We start from the raw sequence: 22,567 nt of genomic DNA on the forward strand, positions 1-22,567 counted from the left end.
ACAGAGAAATATGCAGAAATGATACGTTGCAGCAGTGCAAAAAGGATATCTTAAGAGACGAGAAGGATGAACAACAGTCAGGCAAAACATGATAAACACGAGAAGCTGGCAGCAGTGTTTCCACAGTGCTGAAAATTTAAAAATAAAATTTGCTGTTATGCTGAAAATGATAAACAGAGCCCATCACAATTAAAGAAAGATGAGAAGTGCAGATATTCAAAAATGAATCACAACTCTACAGTAACAAGCTATAAAGAAAATAAATTAAAAAAGACAGGTATAGTGTTACTAACTTGTTCAGCTGAAAAGGCAACGGTCATTCAATTGAAACGGATGATGTTGTAGGTGGGACATGTGATTGCTGAGCAAGGAAGAGTTCTTTCATATTCATTATTTTATTCATTTTATCTTCTATGTTAGACAAGCGATCATTCAAAGATTTGTTTTCCTCATTCAAGGATTCGTTTTTTTCGTTCAACGATTTGGTATCCTCTCGAGTTGAACGTAGCGCAGCCAATAATTCAGCCTTAGAAGAAGTTCCACCTTTCAAGTCTTTTGCTTTTACTCCACCCCCTAACCCAAATGCATGGCTGCGAGTTTGAGGTCCACAACATTTTTCAACAATCTCTATAATATGTAGAGATGGATCTGCTAGAACCATTTCTTCTAGTTGAGCCTACAAAATATATTAAAGAACATTTTCTATCATAACAAATCAATTTCAAGTAACTAATATATTAGATTTACTATACACACATGTTTTTCAATTGTTTCATGTTTTACAAGCTTTTTATCTTTCTTACGAATCTCAAAGAAAATAGTCGCCAGATTTGGTGGATTGGCATCTTTCCCTCCCTTTACATCAAAGTCAAACATGTCAAATAATACTCCTTATAAGAATCTATTTCGAAAAAAATAATTTTATGATATTACCTTTTTATAGATAATCTCTCTAATAGGTTTGCTACCAATATGATGAAGCATCTTCAACTAAGCTCAATTTGTTGCATTCCTGCCGCTTCTTGCCTGTATTTGTTCAACAATAAGTTTCTTGCCTATAGTTTTTCAACAAATAATTTCATTCTAGCAGGATAAACATAGAAAACGGGTGTGGTTTCCTAAAATGTTCAGTACACGAGCAAAGTAGGGAAAACAAACTACAAAAAGGAGGAAATAGCAAAGAAGCCTATTAAATCAGTAGGCAGACCTGGAAACTTTCAGAAGAAAAATGCTCCTTTACTAACCATTCCCATTCTTTTTTGTCTACTCGCGCTTGGACATTCCTAACAGACTGCTAGATTGGCTTGTCCTTCACATATTTTGCAAGCAAGTGTCCCCTCCATTTGTTCCATAACTCATTCATCCATCCCAAGATATGATCACGATGATCGTTCATATCAACACTCTCAAATTTATGCTACAACAATTGAAACATGAGTTGAGTTATTATCTCCAAGCTTGATCTCTGCTTATGAAGATTTTTTCCCCAAATTATAGAAACACTCTAAGCTACTTGATTATAGATTCTTTATCTATTACAATCTATTATCGATACTAGCTACTGTAGATAGACTTCTAAAATAAGAAATATTATCTATATGGAGAATAACACATGTCACAGGTAGCACTAAATAATATGAATAGTGTGTATATTTATTACCTCAATGGCTGCCCACATATGATTCAACTTTTCTTGCTTAATATCATGCCACGATGATACTCCTAAGGAACTGAAGGAATATTGATTGTATTGAAGTGTTAACCTAATAAGGGAATACATGGGAGATATATATAGGAGATATAGGAAGGAGTACTAATCCTAATAGGACTAGGATTAAGGAGTACTAATTCTAATAGGACTAGGATTAGTACACAGTAAATACTAATATTATTTAATACTATTTATTTAATACTATCTGTTATTATCCCCCCTCAAGCTGAGCTGAGCGGAAGCGAACGGAAGCTTGGAACTGAGGTAATCGTGCGGTCGGCTCGGGAGAGGCTTGGTGAGAATATCAGCCGGTTGTTCTTCAGTGGGTACATACTGCACAGTCATGGTGCCGGCCTGAACTTCATCGCGAACAAAGAGACAATCGGTATCAACATGCTTCATTCTGGTGTGTAGGACGGAATTCTTGGCCACACAGATGGTTGATTTGTTGTCACAATAGAGAGCAGGAACAGTGTGAGTGGCGCGGAGTTCGCGAAGAATATATGTGACCCACATGGTCTCAGCAGCAAGAAGAGCAAGGGCGCGGTATTCAGCTTCAGTCGAGGACCGAGAGACCTTGGGTTGTTTTTTTGTACACCAGGAGATCAGGTTCGGCCCCAAAAAAACGAGAAACCCCGATGTAGATTTTCTGTCATTTTTATCATTCGCCCAATCTGAATCTGAGAAACCCCGAAGCTCCAAGTCCCCGGGTCGAATGAGTAAACCACGACCAAGAGTGCCAAAAATGTACCTGAGAATGCGTTTTAGACAATGGTAATCATGTTCACTTGGTTGATGCATGCGCTGAGCAACTCGGTTGACAGCAAACTGGATGTCAGGACGGGTAATGGCCAGATACTGTAGAGCCCCAATGAGGCTGCGGAAGTGGGTGATATCGGCAAAGGGGGTGTCGGCTCCATTCGTAGACGAAGAGACTGCCATCGGTGTTGGTTGACTGGTGCATTTTTCCAGTCCAGCTTTCTGCAACAGATCTCGAGCATATTTTGACTGATGAAGAAACAAGCCGCTGCCTGTCCGAGAAACCTCCATTCCCAGAAAATAATGTAACGGGCCAAGGTCCTTCATTTTGAAGGTAGTATGCATAGCTCGAGTGACATCCTGAATGAGAGCTGCAGTAGAGCCTGTAATAATGATATCATCTACATAGACAAGAAGAATGACTGTACCGTGTGCTGAATGTCGAGTAAACAGACTCGTGTCGTGTACGCAACACGTGAAGCCGAGTCCCTGGAGGAACGTTTTCAGACGTGTGTACCAAGCACGGGGGGCTTGCTTGAGCCCATACAGAGACTTCTGGAGTTTGCAAACATGTTGAGGGAAGCGGGGATCAACATAGCCCGGTGGTTGCGTCATGTAGATAGTTTCATCAAGCATGCCATGAAGAAAAGCATTGGAAACATCCAACTGATTGATGAGCCAATTGTTGCGCACGGCGAGTGACAGTACCAGGCGAATGGTTTCCTGCCGAATAACAGGACTGAATGTCTCGGAGTAATCAAGCCCATACTCCTGATTGTAGCCTTTAGCAACCAAACGAGCCTAGTACCTGGAAATACTGCCATCCGCATTGTGTTTAATTTTGTACACCCATTTACAGCCCACTGGGTGCCGCCCATGGGGCTTAGGTACAAGAACCCAAGTTTTCTGATCAGTCAAAGCCTTAAACTCGTCATCCATAGCATGACGCCAATAAGCATTTTTTGAGGCAACAGAGTAGGTTGTTGGTTCACTATCGGGAAGGGGTGTATTTGGTAGTATGGTAGCCTGAAAGGTTTTGGGTTTAAAGATACCGGCTTTGCCACGGGTTAACATGGGATGAGTATTGGGGGGTGGCACGGGCGGTGGTGATTCGGGGGTGGCCGGGAAGGACCCAAAACGGATCGGGCTGGAGATGTTGTGGGTATGGGGTGGTTCGGGTTGGTTGTGAGTGTGGGTGGTGGTTGCGGGTGTATTGTGGGTGACGGTCGAAGGGGTGATGAGGGGTGGTTGGGTAGTGGGTGGAGGTGTGGGGGAAGGTGGTGAGGGACCCTGTGAGTATGTTGGAAAAAGGGGAAGGACGCCAATGAATGATGTATTTGTGGAGGAGGAAATAGACTCGTAGGGAAACTCATTTTCGACAAATTTGACATGACGAGATATGTAGACTTTATGAGTTTGTGGGTCAAGACAGCGATAACCCTTGGAGGTAGGATGATAGCCCAAAAAAATACAAGGACGGGATCGGGGTTGTAATTTGTGAGTAATATGAGGGCGTAGCCAAGGGTAGGCAAGACACCCAAAGACGCGGAGGTTGGTATAATTGGGAAGTTCTTGGTAAAGGAGTTGATAGGGTGATTTGTTGGAGAGAGTGTGACTGGGCATTCTGTTAATGAGGTAGTTTGCGGTGGCTAGAGCTTCTACCCAAAAGGAGACAGGGAGATGAGATTGATGTAGAAGAGTAACCACCGTTTCAATGAGATGGCGATGCTTACGCTCAGCCACCCCATTCTGTTCGGGAGTGTATGGACAGGAGGTTTGATGTATAATTCCCAGGGATTGCAGAAACTGGCCAAAGATGTTATTGACATATTCCTTTCCATTGTCACTTCGAAAAAGTTTAACATGAGAATTGAATTGTGTTTTGACCATTTTTTCAAAAGTGACAAAGGTGGTGTATGCCTGTGATTTGTGTTTTAGTGGGTACAACCAAGTGTATTTTGTAAAATCATCCACAAAACAAATATAATAGCGAAAACCAGCAAATGAAGGAACAGCAGTAGGACCCCATAGGTCAGAATGAATAAGTTGAAAAGGTGCAGTTGTACGCTTCTCAGATAAAGTAAAAGGTAATTTATGAGATTTAGCAATTGAACAGGAGTCACAATTGTTTACATGAATGGAAGAAAAACCTAATTGAGACATTAAAGAATTTATTATTTGAGTAGACGGGTGACCCAGACGACTGTGCCACAACAGACTGTGGCCATCAGCCGAAAGAGCCACCGGAGCCACAGGAACGCTTTCTGAAACTGGGTGGGCAGACGAACTTGTGCCAGGAAGAACGTACAGACCATGCTCACAGGGGCCCTGAAAAATCACCCTCTTGGTAGTATTGTCTAGGATCTGAAAATCATTAGAGGTGAACAAGAGTGAGCAATTATTGTCTTTTGTGAATTGGTGAACTGAAAGGAGATTGGATTTAATAGAAGGGACGTGGGTAAGGTTACCTAGGTGAAAGATAGCGGTGGGGGTTTTAATGGTACCCGTGCCAGTGTGAGAAATATTAAGGGACTCACCGTTGCCAACAGTAATACCATTGGAGCCATGATATGGATTTGGAGCGTTAAGCTTGGATAGATCAGAAGTAACGTGCATGTTGGCCCCAGTATCCAACAGCCATTCAGAGGAAGGGCCGGCTTGAGATGCATAATTGGCACGGTTATCACTATTTCGGCTCTCCTCATACCGAAACCAGCAACGAGCAGCGGTGTGTCCTGTTTTCTGACAGATTTGACAAGTTGGACGATCCCGCTCGTAAGTGCCCTGCCCGCCGCTGGAAGATGACTGCCCGCCGCTGCCGAAGGAGTGCAGGCTGTTGTTGCTGCCGTGCTGCTGACCGTCGTACGGCGGACGACTGCCCTGCCGACCGCCGCGCCCGCGGCCTCCGCTGTTTCTGCCGTAGCCGCCGCGGCTCCCCTGCCGGCCGCCACCACGCCCCCCGCGATAGTTCTGGCTTGCGGTGAGGGCGGTGGCCGGCTCCATAACAGCGGCTTCTCGGAGAAGAAGTTTGCTCTCCAGATCCACGTTGATTTCTTCACTTTTTAGCCACGAGGAGAGAGTAGCCAGGTCAACGGGCGTTGGACTGATGCGAACCGCCTGTTTAATGGAGGAGTAAGCTGATGGGAGCCCCCGAACGACGCACATGACGAGATCTTTTTCGGGAATGATTTCGTTCACGGTGTCGAGGGCTGTGATGATGGTGGAGACCTCGTCTAAATACTCTGCTATTGTTTTCGTGCCTTTGGTAATTCTGTGGAGACGATCACGCAATTGAAAAATATGAGAGTGGGAAAATGATGCATAGCGTGTTGCGAGGGCCGTCCACAGGGCTGAAGCAGTTGTGTAGGATCGGACGTGTTTCTGAACCGTGGGAGAGATGACCGCAATCAAACATGATCGGATCTGGCCATCCACGGCTTTCCAGGCGGCATGGGCTGGATTGATTTTTTCTGATTTGTCCGTGGAGGTGATGACTGCCGGCGGCGGTTCTGTGCTTCCATCGACGTATTTGAGAAGGCAATTGGCCTCAAGGGCTGTAAGAACGGTGATTTTCCATGTAGGGTAATTTATGTCTGATAATTTTTCGGGAATCAGGTCATGCCTTAGAAGGTGTTTAACACCAGAAGGAAGTGAATCGAGAGGATCCACCTCGGTTGTCATGGCTGCCGCCGCCCAAGAGAAGAGAGGGAACGATCGGTGCCCTAAAGAGAGAAAATAAACCTAGAGAAAAGAAGATCTAGGTTTTCTGGCTCTTGATACCATGAAGGAATATTGATTGTATTGAAGTGTTAACCTAATGAGGGAATACATGGGAGATATATATAGGAGATATAGGAAGGAGTACTAATCCTAATGGGACTAGGATTAAGGAGTACTAATCCTAATAGGACTAGGATTAGTACACAGTAAATACTAATATTATTTAATACTATTTGTTATTAGGGACAAATATTACAATCACAAACAGTTTTTTCCAAATGCCTCGAAAATAGATTGCTATTTTTTCCAACCGTTTGATTATTGTAAAAGGTCACTTTCAAATTTTGTCCAATTTCAAGTGAAGCAACTTCTTTGCACTTGTTGCTTCCTCAAACTTCTTTTACCTTTGTTGGATTAGATGAATCTACATTGCATAATTAGTAAAAACGATAGCAATTAAAATTAATTCTGAAATGTAATATATATGAATTTAAGATATCATACCTTTTTCAGTTGTTTGACAGTGCTTCATAACTTGATCAATAGATGGAGACAATGAAACATTGGTCTGCATATCGTCTTTATCAAGAACAATTCTTTTCATTTTTTGCATTTCTTGACTAGAGGAGAAGGTAGAACTCGATTTTGCTCTTTTAGAAGGAGTTTGCATATGTTGATTAGAACAAACATCACTCTTGTTATAAGATCCCACCTCAGATTCAGAAAATCCTAAAGATGAGCTCAAAGATCCAGATCTTTTTTCTAGTCCCTTTCTTTTAGCTGCTGGACTCACTGAAAGGAAAATAAGAGTTTATGAAAAAATTGAAAACATAACAAATGTGCAAAACATACATAATTGAAAAAATCTTACTTGTTTCAACTCCTTGGGTGCATGTCTCATCCTGAGTAGCAGATGCAGAAAATGGTTTTAGTGGTAATGATGCTACGAGTCGTATGTTTTTTCTTCTGATGCGTTTCAGAAGACCTCTAGTACTACCGGTAATGACTTAATATTAAATAGAAAATTTGTGAAATCAATTAACCTTATTATTTCTTGAATAATCTCCCCACCAGCCACCCTAACAAGATAAAGGTGGAAAACTAGAATGAGTGTAGAAATTTCTCTCAGCAAATATAGTTGAAATGTACACTTGGAAAAGGTTATAAACTCAAATATATTGGTATTCTATATAGGAAACTGCAGCAGGCAATGTAACTACTGTCCTAATGCGTAAAAAACCTAATAGATACAATACATTTGTTTCCGAGTCTCGTTTCCTCTACTTAACCATGTTGGTTTTAGCAAAGTGTGAACGGGAAAAGAAAAGAGAGAATATTAAAAGTGAGGGAACCAATTTGGAGGGAAAATGAAAAGTCATTTGCAAAGTGAAAATGAAAAGTCATTTATCCCATATTATCAGCAAAAGAAGGGAAAATTTTTGTCCAGATATTGGGAAACACTTCTTTTACTTCTTAAAGTGCTAAGAAGAAGGTGCGCCCTCGCGTCGTTGTCGTCGCTCGCTCGGCCTTGGCTTTTGATTTTGATTTGGATTTGGATTTGGCAAATGATGTGATTGATTGATAAATTTTTTGGAAAAAATTTATTTACTAATCTTATCTCTTATAAATTAATTCAGGACGTTAGTTAATTAGTTAATTAACAGAATTAACTCGCGTATAACGGTAATCTTTTGAAAAGTCATTATTCTTTTTGAGAAGTCGTTACTTTACCACATACACATTTTCCAAAAAGTTATTATTTTTTTCAAAAGACACAACTTTCTGGATAAAACGGGTCTTAAAAGATTTTTCTAAACAGACACATTTATTGCTAAAAATGACTATAAAAGGAAGTCATTTTTCGTTTTTTCAAATACTGAATTTTTTTTTTCTTTGCATATATTCTCTCTCAAAATCAAAGTGTCGATCGATTGAGTCTGTGTGACTTGTTGCTGTTCTTAAGTTCGCTTAAGTTAAAGAAATTTGAGGTACCGCTATTTCTTTAATAGGATTAATCCATTTTATCTTGGGAGAAATTAATCCATAACCTCGGGTACAGTAAGGGCATTAAATTTCTTAAGGAGACACAATAGTTTCTATGGACTCGGATTATTTTGTTTTCTATCTACTTTATCTTATTTCTGTTTCTGTTTTTCTAACCTTATAAGTACAGGTTGGTAGCAAGCTTAAGAAATTTAATAAGTTTTTGTATTTGAGGTTTCTGGATATTAAAATCTTTATGGTCTTTTCCTCTATTTGAATTTTTAAAATTCATTTGATTAACGATTAAAAGAATATAAAAACTTTATCGTCAAATCAAAAACAATCAGTGTAAAGATTTTTTCTTTACCGTTAGAATTTCAAGTACTAAAATTATCTGCCATTTGTGATAGGAAAAAAAAGACTAATTCAAGTCAAGTGAATGCTTGAACAGTGAGTGCTGCAACAGTAAGTGCTGCAACAACATCGTTTGCACGGAATCGTTCAACTGCTGCCTTAGCACCGGCTGAGAAACCTGCAAAGTTTTCTGGAGTCGACTTCAAAGTTGGCAGCAGAAGTGTTCTTCTATCTCACTACGGTGAGTCTGCAGAGGTTCATTAATGAGAATGTTCTTGCTATTTCGGATGATACTCCGCCTGAATGACGATTCTTGGTAACAGAAGCATGGACACACTCAGATTTTTTGTGTAAAAACTATATTCTTAGTGAACTCTAAAATGATCTGTACAATGTGTACAACAGTGTCAAAACCTCAAAAGAACTATGGGATGCTTTTGAAAAGAAGTACAAAACAGAGGAAGCCGGAATGAAAAAGTTTATTGTGAAAAAGTTTCTGGACTGACTATAAGATGATAGACAGTAAGACCGTCGTCACCCAAGTTCAAGAACTGCAGGTCATAATCCATGACCTCCTTGTTGAAGGTATAAATTTAATTAATGAATATGTTAGCAATATTATGTCTTTCCTTAATACTCACATAATCTTTAATGTAGGATTGATTGTGAATGATGTCTTTCAAGTGGCTGCTATTATTGAGAAGTTACCTCCGTTGTGGAAGGACTTCAAAAACTACTTGAAACATAAACGCAAGGAGATAACTGTTGAAGATCTCATAGTAAGGTTGAGAATTGAAGAGGATAATAAGGCTGCAGAAAAGAAGTCACGTGGTAATTTAGCAATATTTGTAGCAAATATTGTTGAAGAAGATCCCACAAAATAAAGAAAAGAAAGAAAGCATTTGGTCCAAAAAGCGATCCTCCTAAGAAGAAATTCAATGGAAGCTGCTTCAATTGTGGTAAACGTGGTCATAGGGCTACTGAATGTCGGGGTCCTAAGAAGGACAAGAAAAAGAAGGATCAAGAAAACTTGGCTAAATCCAAAGGAGAAATGGACGATCTCTGTGCAATGCTTTCAGAATGTAACTTGATTGGAAATCCAAGAGAATAGTGGATAGATTCTTGTGTCTCATGCCATGTTTGTGCCAAAAAATAATTATTTTTATCATATACTCCAGCACCTACAGATGAGAAGTTGTTTATGGCAAACTCCGTTGTTGCAAAGGTGGAAGGAACTGACAAGGTCCTATTAAAGATGACATCATGCAAGGTGGTAACTTTGAACAAGGTCTCGTATGTTCCAGAATTGAGACAGAATTTAGTTTCAATTCCAGATCAGACTAAGAATGAATTCAAATGTGTATTTGTTTCTAATAAAGTAGTAGTAAGTAAGAATGATATGTATGTAGGAAAAGGCTACCTTAGTGATGGCCTCTTCAAACTCAATGTAATTGTAGTTGATATGAATAAAGACTCTGCTTCTTCTTACTTTCTTGAGTCTAAATGTTTATGGAATGAACGTTTGGGACATGTTAATAACAAAATCTTGCGCAAATTGATTAACTTAAATGTGTTGCCAAAATTTGAGCGCAATAAATCAAAATGTCAAATTTGCGTTGAATCTAAGTATGCTAAGCATCCCTATAAATTTGTTGAAAGGAATTCAAATCCTTTAGAACTGATCCACACAAATATTTGTTACATGAAGTCAACACCATCACGTGGTGGGAAAATGTATTTCATAACTTTTATTGACGATTGCACTAGATATTGTTATGTATATATGCTAAATGGTAAGGATGAAGCAATAGATGCATTTAGCCAATATAAAGCTGAAATTGAAAATCAGTTGGATAAAAAGACCAAAATGATCAGAAGTGATAGGGGCGGAGAATATGAATCTCCATTTAGAGATATGTTTAGAAAATGGAATAATCCATCAAACTACTGCTCCGTACAGTCCTCAATCTAATGGGGTTGAAGAAAGGAAAAACTGAACTTTAAAAGAAATGTTGAATGCATTACTTATAAGTTCAGGTTTACCACAGAACTTGTGAGGGGAAGCGATCCTTACAGCAAATCGAATATTCAATAGAGTACCTCACTCAAAGACACATGTTATTCGATATGATAAATGGAAAGGTAGAAAATCCAACTTGAAATATTTCAAAGTGTGGGGTGTCTGGGCCTAAGACAGTGAATTGTGTATTCATTGGATATGCCACAAACAGTAAGACATGTCAATTTTTGGTTCATAAGTCCGAACATTCGGATATTCATAACAATACAGTAATGGAATTACATATTGCTAAATTTTTTGAACATATCTATCCGTATAAAACTAGACTTGAGTCATATAGTGGGGGGCCTAAACAACCCCGAGAAGAACCAAAAAATAATGAAACCAATGAAGAGGTTCCAAGGCGTAGTAAACGTCAAAGGACAAATACTTCATTTGGATTTGATTTTTTAACATTCCTTCTTGAAAGTGAGCTTCAAACATTCAAGGAAGCAATGTTGTCTTGCGACTCAATTTATCGGAAGGAGGCTGGCAATAGTGAAATTGAATCAATCCTAAGCAATCATATTTGGTAGTTGGTTGATCTTCCTCCAGGAAACAAACCCTTGGGTTCAAAATGGATCTTTAAAAGGAAGATGAAAGATGATGGAACTATTGACAAATATAAAGCAAGACTTCTTGTGAAACCCTTTAGACAAAAAGAAGGTCTTGATTATTTTGACACATACTCGCAAAATGACTAGGATTACATCAATTCGAATGTTAGTTTCCCTAGCTGTAGTATACGATCCTGAAATCCATCAAATAGATGTGAAAATTGCCTTCTTAAATAGAAAGCTGGAAGAAGAAACTTACATGAAACAGCCTGAGTGTTTTGTAGTTCTTGGTAAAGAAAAGAAAGTGTGTAAACTTATTAAGCCACTTTATGTGACATGCAAAGTTTGATCAAACCATGTTGTCAAATGGATTTAAGATCAATGAATGCGATAAATGTGTTTACGTTAAAGATAATCCGAATCAGAAAGTCATTGTATGTCTATATGTGGATGACATGTTGATAATGAGCAAGGAAATTGCCAATATAAAAGCTACTAAGCGTATGCTCGCTAATAAGTTTGATATGAAAGATCTTGGAGTTTTGATGTGATATTGGGAATTAATATTCTCAAAACTCCTAATGGTCTAGCATTGTATCAAACTCATTATATTCAAAAGGTACTTGAAAAATTCAAATATTTAAATTTCAAAAGGGAAAAGACTCCAATTAATGTGAACCTTCATCTTGCAAAGAATAAAGGTGAAAGTCAGTCTCAAAATGACTATGCCAGCGTATTGGAAAGTTTGATGTATGTCATGAATTGTACATGAACAGACATAGCTTGAGCTATTAGTAAACTGAGTTGATACACAAGTAATCCCAATCAAAAACATTGGTTGGCAATGAAGAGAATTTTGGGATACTTAGATGACACTCAAAACTATGTTTTGCATTACAACAAATATCCAGCAGTTCTTGAAGGATATAGTGATGCAAATTGGATTACTGGGTCAAATGAAACAAAATCCACAAGTGGATATGTTTTAACTATTGGTGGAGGAGCAATATCTTGGAAATCATCCAAACGAACATGTGTAGCTCGCTCTACAATGGAGTCTGAAATCATCACCTTAGACAGGGCAGGTGAAGAAGGTGAATGACTCCGAAATTTCTTACAAGATATTCCGTTTTGTCCCAAATTAATGGCCCCTATACGCATAAATTATGATAGTCAAGCTGCAATAGTAAGGGCTTCAAGCGTTCTATATACGGCAAGTCTCGTCACATAAGATGAAGACATAACTCTGTGAGACGACTACTCTCTAGTGGAACTATGACAATTGATTATGTGAAGTCAAAATATAGTGTGTCGGATCCACTTACAAAAGGTCTAACTAAAGAGGGAGTTGAGAAATCATCGACGGAAATGGAACTATCACCGAGAACAAGTCATTCTGGCGGGAAATCTACCTAGAAGACTGGAGATCCCAAGATCTAGGTTCAAGGAGAAACAAATTCATTGATGACGATTCAATAGTGTAAAAAATTATTTTATGGTCCATTCTCATGATGAGAGAATGTTCACTAACTAGGATAAAGGCATAAGGACTTTTTAATGGTTTCTAAGTTTGACACAGGGTATATCAAATAGTGTATCTACGAGATAAAACATTTAGAAATCACTTAGGTGAGTGTGAAGTGTAAGCTGCTTCAAGGAGAATCCGGTAAGGCCAATTCTCTAAGCACTTACTATTCGAGATGTGTTCATGGCTAAAACGAACAAAACAATGAGAACTAAGAATAGTTCAAGGGGGTTGATTGTGTGACTTATGTTGTCTAGGTATACACAAAATCTCTACAGTTCAAAGATATCAAATCTACCGACTGACCAACTATATCTGATATATGTTCACTACGGAAAGTTTAAAGGAAACCTACTTATCCAGAGGCATAATACATATATTGGACCCTAAACTTGGCTTCAAATTTCAACTTTGAACTCCAACTTTTATAATGCACAAACAGACACTTCAACTATCTAACTTTTAAATAAATAAACACGTGAGTCCTATATGGCACAATACATGTAGGACACCACGTAGGACAAAAAATGACATGTAGGATGAAATACAGGACATATGTGTCTATTTGTTCAACTTTATACAAGTTCAAGTGTCTATTGTGCAAATCCAAAGTTGAAGGGCATAAATGTGATTTGAAGCCAAGTTAAATGACACATTTATGTATTATCCCTTATCCAAATGTGATTAACCCTTACTTACAAGACACACTAGTTTTTCATGCATATGTTCTTATCAATAGTCATTCCCCATTCATGTGTGGGATTGTTGGGTTTAGCAAAGTGTGAATGGGAAAAGAAAAGAGAGAATGTGAAGAGTGAGGGAACTAATTTGGAGGGAAAATGAAAAGTCATTTGCAAAGTGCAAATGAAAAGGCATTTCTCCCATTTCGGCAAAAGAAAGAGAAATTGTTATCCTTATATTGGCAAACACTTCATTTACTTCTTAAAAATCGAAGAAGAAGGTTCCCCCTCGCACTGTCGTCGTTGCTCGCTCGGCTTCGGCTTCGACTTTGGATTTGGATTTGGATTTGGATTTGGCAAATGATGTGATTGATTGATAAATTTTTTGGATAAAATTTATTTAAATTGATTCTTGTAAATCAAATAAATCCTGTTAATCTTATCTCTTATTAATTAATTCAAGGTGTTACCTAATTAGTTAGTTAATAGAATTAATTTGCGTGTAATAGTAACGTTCTGAAAAGTCGTTATTCTTTAGAAAAGTCGTTACTTTCTGAAAAGACGTTACTTTCCTAATAGACACATTTTCCGTAAAGTTGTTATTTTTTTCCTAAAGACAACTTTCTGGATAAAACGGGTCTGGACGGATTTCTCTTAACAGACATGTATATCTGGCCATTATTTTTATTCATTTGTTCCTTAATTAGTGTTATTGAATATCGAGTAACTTCCCTACTCATTTGACTGATTTTATTGTGCTTTACATGAATGATTGTGACTCAATGAATAGTCTTTTAAGGACAGGTCTAGGAGACAACCGACAAAGTCAATCGACCTTGCGAGATTGGAGACCGAACAGAGTATTTGGTCCAGCATACTGACATCAAACAGAGTATTTCGTCCAGCATACTGACATCAAATAGAGTATTTGGTCCAGCATACTAACATCAAACTCTGTTGTATTTGGTCTAGCATACTCTGTTAGCATTCACCTCAGACTGAACAGAGTATTCGGTCCAGCATACTGATATCAAACTTGTTGGTGTTGCCGAATTAGTCTCAAGGATGAGCTCATTAAAGTTCATCAACATCTCCTGAATTCAAAAGTAAGTATAACATCCATTTGCCTAATGAAATATAGCAAGCCAAATCTATGATTAGGAAAAAGAGTAATAACCTATCGGTAGTCAATTAAATTGAACTGATGGCGTGAAAATCTTTTATATTGTCAGTGTATTAAACCTAATAGTTAATGTTTACTTGTAAGAGTGAAATTCAATCGCTTTGTTAGAGAAATTTCAATAATCTTCTCGTTATGTACTAGCGGCATAGTATCTACTAAGTTAACTTGCTACATAAGCCTATGTCGAAACGGTTTAATATTTGTAATTCTTTGTGCCTTTATTATATAAGAGTACTCCCAAGCAAAATGTGCAGAAATTTTATGTTAGATAGGCTCCACAGGCTTCTGTATGTGCCTCGTAGCAGAATCTGGAATCACAGGATGATCATTCTGTTTTACATGGAACCCTTTAGTTTGTACTTAGGGATTTTGACTCCTGTTAGAATTGTTGTTATGCCAGCTTTTTGTAAGTTGAACAAAATATTTTTTTAATAGTCTTTTGAGGACAAATCTAGCAGACAATTAATAAAAAAGATCCTTGAAAAATTGAAGAACTTTGTCATATTATTCTTACTCAAAAAGCAATCCATCTAAGATGATTAGAAGATCATTTGATCGTCATCAAGAGGCTTACATGGTGTAAAAACAGGAGGATTCTATACTGAGAATAATAATGTCTTATAAGTATTTATTTGAAACCATTGATCCTTTAAATTACTAATACACACAAATTACACTTGAGATTGTAGTTTTGGGATTTTTACATCTCGTTAGAGTTGTTGATATGCCAGCTTTTTGTAAGTTGAACAAAACATATATTTACGACATACTGGGAATCTTGCCTCATAGCCACTGAATTTGAATTAATCATATAAGGTTGTTGGATGCTTGTAGAAGCACATCTGCCTGATGATCACTATTTTCGCCATTCTCAACTTCCGTTTTACTTGTGCAACAATGTATCAAAACATAAATGAACAAAGAAATAAGACGAGGACTGGAGTATAATAGAAAGTAACAAGATTTTTTTTGGAGTGAAATTTGTAAATGGTTTTCTATGAGTTGATTTAAAGAGATAAAAAGCTAAGTAAATAGGGAGAAGGAGAATAGGGAATCCACAATATTGGAGCCAAGTAGAAACCCAACGACCATCACCTTTGTGATTAAAATATAATTTTGACAGTAGAGATGATGAAAACATATATTTAATTACTAGAAGAAACATGTAACATTTATTTGTTAAAGTTTTCACTAGCACAACTATATTTTTCTTCTATTTTAATAATTTGGATCATAAAATCACTTGATATTTCACTTTGATATTGAAAACCATGTCCTATAAACTCCATGGAATTAAGAAAACAAAAGAAAGAACATGATCCTGACCTACAAACTCCATGGAATTAAGAAAACAAAAGAAAGAACATGACTTTGGTGGATGAATATAATGGGTGGTTTTGTGTGTGTATTTATAGTGGCTTCTCTATGAAAAAGTTGAAAATTTTAAAACGAAAGTCAAACCAAAACAAAATAGATATTAGATTAGATGTATTAGTAATCATGTTTATTAATGGTTATGTATGACTAAATAGAAAATTTATTTAATGATGCATATCATGATTACCGAGGAGGCCGGGGGGGGGGGTAATCAAATGATCGGTTTGAATATTTTGAAATCGAATAATTGTAATTTTCTCTGTTTTACATAATTCCACTCTTCAAATCACACATTTCAATGAAAATGAAAAATCTTAAATGATCAAAACATTAATGAATTGTGCAAAAAATAGCAGGAATAAGAAGCAAAAAATAAAAAGAAAAGAACTTTACTTCAACCTAAGTGAAATTATCGAGCGGGAATTTTTTATCATGGAATTTATAAAATAATAATTTAAATATATTATTCATTAAAACTAAGATACTATATAATCTTACCTACAAGATTGCGTAGTAACGAACATTAATAATTTTATAATTTATCCTTTTGCTTCCAAGAAGTGTTACTGTTAGATATTTGGGGGAATGAAATGAACATCAACCTAATATATTAAATTTTCTAATAAATAAATAATCGTTGGTGAAGGGATAAATAAATTTTAGAAGGCTGAAAAAAGTAATCAATTTTTCTAATTGAATGCTTAGAAAGTACAATCCTACCTTTTGGTTTACATATATCATTTTAAAGTTCCCTATTTAAACGTTTCATAAGAAAGTATTAAAATGGAAAATTAAAAGAAAAAATTATCATATTGGATAATAATTCAACTTATCATATATACTTGAAAGAGAAAAATATTACACAAAATTATTTAGTTTGTTTGGGTGCTTTTTAAAAATCTGCATACCAGAGTGATGGAGTTTAATTTGAGACTGCACTTCTATTAAAATTGCGCGGTCGGAAAACATATCCATTACTTTGCAGACACAGAAACAAAAAAGTTTAAATCATGTATTAAAAAATAATAATAACATTGACATTAATTAATGATTGTAACAAAATATATCAGGATAGGTAACAACAGAATGAAATTTACATGAAAAAATTGAGTCCACTGAATGCACAGTGTCCTCTTAAAGAAATTATTCCCCTCTAGTACTCGAGATTTACAGGAATAAATCATCTCCAGATAGAAAAATTTTATTCACCACTATCTTCATACAAAACTAATGTTGTCAGTTAGCTACTCTACAAGAGCAACGTATAGAACTATTTAATTTTGCATAAGATGAAGTTCAAAATTTTCGTCGTTTTAAATGAGAGGAAATACCTATACTTATACATAACAAAGCGTTGTGTGAACATTGCCCCAATTCCCTACGGACAGATATTTTCCTGTGGGGATATGGGATACACATCGCACAGGGCCCTATGGATAGGCGTTTCGACTTTTCTCTTCCGTTTATCATCTCTAAACACTCTAAAGTTCCATGGTTATTGCCCCCAAAACTTAGGATCATTAGTACCCTCAATACCCAATAGATTTCACTCTAAAAAATCCCCGAAAATACGAATCAAATCAACAGTAGGCATGCAACAACTCAACCAACAAGAATTCAATAATGTTCTTCATGAACTTCACTTTTTATCATTCAACCTACTCAAAATAGCTGAATTAAAACAAGTTGGTGTGTGGGTGAACTAACCCAACATTAAAACATCTCACATACCTTGATAGGGATCACCCCGACGAATTCCACTCTCAACCCTTTGTTTTCTTGGCGAATTCTTGACTTTTCTCTCTTTCCTTCTTCTTTTCTCTCTTGTACAAGCCCTAAGCGTAAAGTTTAATTTTTTAATTTGAATTAAAACTTGTTTTTACCCCCAATAAACCGCTAAAACTAAATAGGAAATTAATTGGTAAAAATACTAGTTTGCCCTTCCTTAAATTTTGATTAGGACTTTGTTTACTTCGACAATCCAACTTCCGATAGGCATATCTTCCTCATACGATATCGAAAATGCGCAAACTCGGTGGCGTTGGAAAGATCTCTCCAAGGTATTTCCAAATATGTCATTAAATGACTCTAACTAATCTTGATGTAGAAGTTATGACCATTTGAAAATGACCAAAACTCACGTTCTTAACTTAGGCAATTTTCTAGATTTTTCCTTTTCTTTCCAAAATGAATATTTTTAGTTTCTTAGCTTATTCCTAGCTATTTATAATTGTGAGATGTTACAAAATCTCCCCCTTAGGAACATTCATCATCAAATGGGATTTCTTTCGCTAAGTTAAGGATAGTATTGTCAAGTTCAACACTTCAACAAATAAAAACAAGTAACCACATGCTTACTCATAGTTTATAAAGTACCAAGAAGAGAAGTAGTACCTTGATCTGCATTCTCTCTGGATTCAAAGAGATGTTGATATATCTTCCTCTTATCCTCTTTAGCTTCCCAAATTGCTTCTTCAACAAATTGATGCAACCTCCTTTGTTCTCAACTTGTGAACGTGGCGATCTAAAATCTGATCCAGAATATCCTCATAGGATAAACTATCCATAATCCCAACATTTTCAGTTGGTACTATCAATGAATGATCACCCATGCACTACTTTAATATGGGTATATGAAATACCGGATGAACCGCTGCTAACTCTTATGGTAGCTCTAACTCATAAGCTACATTGACAATTATTTTGGCAATGCTATACGGTCCAATATACCGGGGACTAAGTTTCCCCTTCTTACCAAACCTCATAACATCCTTCATGGTTAAAACCTTCAAGTATACACAATCATCCACTTCAAACTCCAACGACCTTCTCCTAACATCTGTGTAGGACTTTTAACGACTCTGTGCCATTTTCAACCTCTCTTGAATCAATCAACCTTCTCCGTGGCTTGGTGAACTAGATCTGGACCTATCAAGCCTGCTTCACCAACTTCGAACCACCCAATAGGAGATCTGCATCTTCTCCCATAAAGACCATCATGTGGAACCATTTGGATGCTCGAGTGGTAGTTGTTGTTGTAAAACAACTTAATGAAAGGTAGGTGATCATCCCAATTCCACTTGAAATCAATCACACAAGCCCTCAACATAAGTCTGGATAGTACGCTCCGCTTGCCCATCGGTCTAAGGATGAAAAGCAGTGCTTAATTTCACCTTTGAACCCAAACCTTTCTGAAAAGACCTCAAGAATTGGGCAGTAAATTGTGCACCTCTATCTAAAATGATTGAAAGTAGGACTCCATGAAATCTCACCACCTTCATAATGTATAACATTGCATAATCCTCTGTCGAATTAGTGGTCTTAATCGGCAAAAAGTGAGCTAATTTTGTCATTCTATCGACAATCACCCAAATTGAATCATGTTGCCTGCGAAACCTTGGCAAGTCTGTGATGAAGTTCATATCAATCATCTCCCACTTCCATTCCGGAAGTTCTCTATTCTCAGCCAACCCTCTAGGCCTTTATTGTTCTACTTTCACTTGCTGACAATACGGACAAACTCAACAATGTCATTCTTCATACCTTCCCACCAACATACCTCTCTCAAATCGTGGTACATCTTTTTAGAACCCGGATGAATGGAATATCTAGAGCTATGAGCTTCCTCCATGATCATTTTTTGGATTTATCCATCCTAGGCACACATAATCTACCTTGGTACTTCAGCACACCATCTCCCCCTTGTTAAAAAGCTAATACTTTTTGCTTATGAACATTCGTCTTTAAATCAAGCAAAATGTGGTCTTGGTCTTGTTTTTTCACCTCTAACACTAGTGATGACTCAGCCCTTTTTGTCACCACTATCCCTCCTTCTGTAGAATACATAAGTCTGACTCCAAGGCGTGCAAGTTTGTGTACATCTTCGGGTAACTCCATCTTTTCTTACTCAACATGACGGTACTCCCCATGGATAACCTGCTTAAAGCATCAACAACCACATTAACCTTACTGGGTGTTAAAGAATACTCATGTAATTATCCTTGAGTAATTATAACCACCTCCTCAGTCTGAGATTGAGGTCTTTATTGGTGAACACATATTGTAGGATCTTCTGATCAGTGAATATATCAACATGAACGCCATACAAGTAGTGACTCCATATCTTCAAGGAGAATACTACAACAGTCAACCCTAAGTCATGGGTTGGGTAGTTCTTATCATGAGGCTTCAACTGTCTAGAGGCATAAGCTATAACTTTGTCATTCTGCATTAAGACATATCCCAACCCAACTTTAGATGAATTACAATACACCAAAAAACCTTGAGTACCTTCTAGTAAGGTCAAGACTGGGATAGTAGTCAACCTCTTCTTCAACTCCTGAAAGATTTTCTCACAACCTTCATACTATTGAAACTTAATCGTCTTCTAAGTCAACTTGGTCAATGGAGACGAAATAGAGGAAAACCCCTCAACAAACCTCCTATAAGCCAAACCCAAGAAACTCCTAATATTAGCTGGAGATGTGGGTCTAGGCCAACTCTGAACTGCTTCTTTCTTTTGGGTATCAACTCCAATCCCATCACCAGAAATTATAATGCCAGAGACGTAAAGCAAAAACTCAAACTTTGAGAACTTTACCTATAATTCTTTATCTTTCATAGTATGAAGGACTGTGCTTATGTGACTAACATGATCTCCTTCATTCCTTGAATAGATTAGTATATCATCAATGAAGACGATAACAAACATATCCAAGGTTTGAAGCCTCTATTTATAAAGTTCATGAACGTTGTTGGTTCATTAGTTAAACCAAATGACATGACCAAAAACTCATAATGCCAATATCTGGTTCTAAAAGTTGTCTTCAAAATATCGTGTTTCTTAACTTTCAACTGATGGTAGCCAGATCTGAGATCAATTTTTGAGAAATTGGTGGCACCCTGGAGCTGGTCGAAGAGATCATCAATACTTGGAAGAGGATATTTACTTTTGATGGTAATTTTTTTAATTGGTGGTAATCTATACACATCCTAATGGAACCATCGTTCTTTCTTACAAACTAGACCAGAGCGCCTAAGGTGAGACAATTGGTCGAATGAAACCCTTATCTAACAGATCTTCAACTATTCTTTCAACTCTGTTAGTGCCATTCTATATTGTGGAATAAATATAGGATGAGTATTTGGAATGATGTATATGCCGAAGTCTATTTCTCTTTAGAGGGACTCCGAGTAGATAATCTGGAAAAACTTTTGGAAACTCTTTTACCATAGAAACTGATTGAAGGTAAGGTACCTCAGCACTTGAGTCATTAACTTGGGCTAAGTTATAGATACATCCCTTTGAAACTAACTTTCTCTCCTTAAAGCACGAAATGAAACAACCCTTAGACACTGCTGAACTACTACTCCACTTTCTAATTGGGTCATTAGGAATATGAAACTTGACAACTCAAATGATACAGTTTATTGATGTATAACATGCATGAAGCCAATACATATCTAGAATTACATCATACTCTACCATGTCTAACTCCAGTAGGTCATCCATGGCTTTCTTGTGATTGACAAAAATAGAACAATCACGATAGACTCTTTCCGCTAGAATAGACTCCCCAATAGGTGTAGAAACACATAAGGGTTCACAAAGTTTCTCATGAAGAATTTAAAACTTATTTGCAACATAAGGAGTTACAAAAGACAAACTTGATCCTGGGTCTAGCAAAGCATAAACATCAAAAGTAAAGACTTTGATCATACCAGTGAAAACATCTGGAGAGTTCTCTTGCTCTTGGCGGGTAGTCATTGCATAGAGGCGGTTTTCCCTCCCACCAGTACCAGAAATGGCTCCTCTAGGTGCAGCCCTTTTTTGTGGAGCAACTGATGAAGATTGGGCTTGGATTTACACTACTCTATTGTTATTAGGTCACTCTCTCATGAAGTCACCCTCTTGACCACACTTTAAGTAACTTGTCTGGACATCAAGACATTTACTTGGGTGGGTTCTATCACACTTAGCACATGCAGGAGCCCAATTAACTCTCTGTGCCACACTTCCTTCATACTATGTTGGTCTAGCTCTGAAGTTCTACGAATTCTGTCCATGATGTTTACCTTTGTGTAAAGGAGCACTAGAAGATGATGGTGCTGGCCCTTTTTTTTTCCTGAAAATCTGGATGATTCATACCACCTTTTTGTTGCCCAGATTCATTCCCAATCTTAGCTTACTTGCTTCTATACTTTTCTCTATCCCTCAGCTTTTTCTCTTCGAACTGATGCACATAAGCCATCAACCTCGATATGTCCATGTCTCCTATCAGCATTGAATCCCTTCCCTCTTTGATTGATGCACGACCCAAGCCATCGACAAACAAGCACATTCTGTTTCTCATATCCTTAACCATTTTAATGAGCATAGCGGGACAGATAGGTGAACTTCAACACATACTTATGCACACTCAAAGAGTCCTATTTCAGTGTAAGGAACTCTCGTACCTTAGCCTCTTTCAATTCTCGGGGAAAGAAACATCCCAAGAAAGCCTCTTCAAAACAAGCCCAGCTCGGATGTGGTGCATCCTCATCTCTGCCCTCCTTCAACTAATCGATCTAAGTCCTAGCCAAATTTTTTAGTTGGCATGCAACTATCTCAACTCTTCAGTATTAATGACATGCATCACATAAAAAACCATCTAGAACTC

General features: G+C 37.3%; 1 pseudogene; it reads right to left on the reverse strand.

Annotated features, from left to right (window-relative positions):
- Positions 1-316: 316 nt before the first annotated feature.
- On the reverse strand, positions 317-22,273 carry LOC107001408 (annotated as a pseudogene).
- Positions 22,274-22,567: the final 294 nt, after the last annotated feature.

The sequence above is a fragment of the Solanum pennellii genome, chromosome 10 (genome assembly GCF_001406875.1).
Source record: "Solanum pennellii chromosome 10, SPENNV200".
NCBI lineage: Eukaryota > Viridiplantae > Streptophyta > Magnoliopsida > Solanales > Solanaceae > Solanum > Solanum pennellii.